Here is a 4,151-nt window from a genome sequence, read left to right as displayed (position 1 = left end):
AGACTATAGACTAGACTATAGACTAGACTATAGACTAGACTATAGACTAGACTATAGACTAGACTATAGACTAGACTATAGACGAGACTATAGACTAGACTATAGACGGGACTATAGACTACACTATAGACTAGACTATAGAGTAGACAATAGAGTAGACAATAGGGTAGACAATAGACTAGACTATAGAATAGACTGCAGAACCTGTTATATCGAAAAATATATCGCTTACTTTTTATCGTACTATCCGGCCTTAGATGAATATGCGTAGGTTCAGCGTTCCTGTGAAATATACCTTTGGTATTTGCTAATTGTATATTACGTTTATACAATTTGTTTTATACTTTCAAAATATTCTTGTAATTCATTAAAAATCAATTTAGTTACGTCAGTCCAATTGGGGTTATTAACCTTCACAGGAGGCTGTTATGTGAATATTAAATATAAACAAATACTTATACATAAGTATGTATGTCTTTTTTATATCTAAATATTATATTTTTGTATTTAAAAACATTGGCATTTAATATTAAAACTACGATTAAACATATTTTAGTAGATAAAAATTCGAACACAAATGCAATTATGTTAACATATTAAATTACTCAAACACTCGTTGTCGTTTATCGTCAAAGATATTTTCTTAATATACTTACATACCCTTAGGTCATTTAAAAATTGTAATAAGTATACTTATATGTACATATGTATATCCTTAATATAATGCGCCATAGTGCAGTGTGTAAGTTTTATTTTCTGTTTTGTTTGTCAATTTTTTTTTAAGATTTAACTTAATATACGTTTTACTTATTGCTGATGGTTGTGTTTACACATATGAAAAGATAACTATTGCAAAACAAAAAAATAAGTAGCTTTATAATAACCAGCTTGAAAAAAAATAGTTGAGGAGAATGAAATGTTATAGGCGAATTTGAAATACACTTCTAAAAGTTTGCCACACTGAAGACCTAAAAGCCATTTACTTTCGGTTTAAAAATAATCTTTAAAATCGAAAGAAAACGCACTACTTTAAGAAACTTCTGCGCAGCTCTTTAATAGCCTCTGGGATTTGTCTTTAAAATTTTAACTCCTTACTACTTGGTTACGCTTATGTCAAAGTGTAACAACATAAATTTTTTCGACTTTACCAATTAAAAACAATTCACATGGCGTATACGTAATAATTAATTGTTAAAGATGTTTATTAAACATACGTATATGATGTTATGTATACTTGTGATGAAAAATGGATTTATTACGATATCATAAAGCGTAAAATATTTAAGGTCAAACTGTATATTATTCTTTTATTTATGTGTAATTAGTTGGTTATATAATAATGCAATTTCACTTTCAATTAATTTCTTGAGAATGAGTTTAGAAGTAGTGAGTTTTGATTCAAATAAAAACAGGTAAGAAATTATAGTCGGGAGAGGCTGACCATATTATACCCCCCTACACCTGTTACAACATGTGATATAGTTTTTATAATAAAACATTTAAGTTGAATTGTACCTTGCTTCATACAAACTTAAGCCATTTACTGTTGATAAAAATTGTGGACATTTGAGTCAAATTTTGAAGGGGCTCGGGTCCAATGAGGTTCTATTATTATAAAGTTCATGATAATACAAGGCTAGTATAGAACTTGGTTTTTCAGCTTTTTGTCGAGATGCGAGTATATTAAACATAATTATGAACTCAAAACACCTACTCGGCGGGTTCAGTTCTATGGAGCAAGATGAAATAATGGACCGATCTTAACCATTTTCAATGGGCTTCGTAAACGGTCTTATATGACCATGTACCAAATATCATTAAATTATCTTCAAAATTACGACCTGTATTTTGATTAAAAGGTTTACTTGGACGAACAGACAGACAGACGGACAGACAGACAGATGAACGGTCAGACGGACGTAGCTAAATTGACTCAGAAAATGATTCTGAGCCGAATGTTATATTTAAGGTGGGTCTAGGACCAATATTATTGTGCTTTACAAATATCAGCACAAACCCAATTAATCATCACCTCAACGAAGGAGTTATTTCGTTGGGAGTTATTTCATGACGGCGAAATTTTCAACAATATCTTCATGCTGGCTTTAAAAGTATAGCGATGAAATTATGCATCAGTAAGTTTCTTATGAGTAAAAATATCTAAATCGAATTAAATTAGGATAGGACCATAATTGATACTGACCCTCATAGAACGTTCCTTTAAAGAAATGACCTAACGTCCATTACTTGTTTAGAAATACGAACTGAGTGCTGAAACTCAGCATAAGTCAGTCAGTAGTTAGTAAGTTATTTAGTTAGTTAGTTATTTCGTTCGTTGAATGGTTTGTTGGTTGTTCATCAGTTTTTAGTGTTCTAGGCTGATTGATGACTGGAGATTGTGGGTTCGATTGTTAAGGTCCGTTTTCGCTTTTCGGATTAAAGGTATAAAAGTCCTCCTTTCAAATGAACAAACTCTTTGTTACACTCATGTAGGGTATTCAACCAAATATAACATTTCACAACATCTCCACACATGCACTTAGATTTTTTATATATCACATACATATTTTTTACTTGTCTGTCATGATCTGGTTGGGATTTAGTCGAAAACTGTTTCTTTTTTTTTTCTCGATTTTTTTTCTTTATAGTGAGCTCTTGCAACATAAAGACACTAAAAGAAAATCAAATAAATCTCTCACTGCCAAGATAAATGTTTTCATAAGACTAAAAGAAATGTCAGTTAAAAGAGAAAAAAACTGCTGTTGGTTGCTACCAAAAATAAAAAAAACTTATAAAAAACAAAAGTCTAGTTAAAAAACACTACTAGGAAAAATTTCATAAAAATAAATTTGTTAAAACCGGGTTTATGAATAGAAAAGATTTATTATAAAATATACAATATAAAAAGCTGAAAATAAACAAATGTTAAAAAAAAATAAATTCATTAAATTTAGTAAATATAAATTGTCATATTTAATAAATGTTTACAATTTTTTTTTAAATTAGCTAAATTCAAAAATATTATAAACATAGTTGACTTTTAATAAATAATTAAAATATTGTTGTTGTTCATTTAATATTATAAATTATTTTTCTAAATACATTAGCCACAAAAAATATTGTGTAATATTGTAAATAAAAATTTGTGTTCTATTCAATTTGCCTTAAAAATAAATATTTATTACATTTTTATCACTTTGAATTTTCAAAAAAAAAAAAAAAACAATAATATATAAATTGATATTTTATCCAACCCGTTGACATAAATATTCAATATGTGGTCTTTTTAAATTTAGTTTTATAGTGTTAAAATAAAATTGAGAATTTTTTTGTTAAAAATTAAACATCACAAAAAAACCCTCAATGATAATCGAAAAACTTTTAAACTTTTTTTTTTGCCATCTCGCATCAATCACAGCTGTCGTCTAAAAGTGATGAATGCTGAGGATGAATAGAAAAAAAAGTGAATATTTTCAATGAATTGCAATTTATCAATTTAACAAATTATTAAATAATATTAATTGATTTCAGTTTAATGAAAGTAAGCAAATTAAAAATGATATACTCATATTGACGGAAATTGGTTTATAGAGCTCTTATGTGTAATGGAAATTTACTTTTTGGCATAAAGTCAATAGGTTTTTATTAAACTTTTTTGTGAAAAAGCATACCAAAGCTTATAAAGTAGTTTATCAAACTACTCACTTTAAAATATGTTCAGAATACTATATATAAAATCTCCAAAGGACTTATCTTTCTTCACAAACTGCCAAAGCAAATTAATATTTTAATTTACTTTGAAAATCTTATATACCTGTAGAATTTTTGCAAAATTTAACTTTATCCAATATTGTTTTAAAATGACATTGAAAGTTTAATAATAAACTTTTAGTTTATTTGAAAACTTTGTCCTTAAAAATATTTATGCAAGTTTACACACAAAAATTTACATACAAGTCTAATATTTAAATCAATTCCAATTGGGTAAAAAAGTAAATGAAAATTTATTTTTAAATTTCGTTACTGAAACTATTTGTACAAAATTTAGTTTAGTTCTAGTTCAGTTCTAGTTCAGTTCTAGTTCAGTTCTAGTTCAGTTCTAGTTCAGTTCTAGTTCAGTTCTAGTTCAGTTCTAGTTCAGTTCTAGTTCA

This window comes from Lucilia cuprina, chromosome 5 (assembly GCF_022045245.1).
Source record: "Lucilia cuprina isolate Lc7/37 chromosome 5, ASM2204524v1, whole genome shotgun sequence".
NCBI classification, from domain to species: Eukaryota; Metazoa; Arthropoda; class Insecta; order Diptera; family Calliphoridae; genus Lucilia; species Lucilia cuprina.
This window is presented reverse-complemented; position numbering follows the sequence as displayed.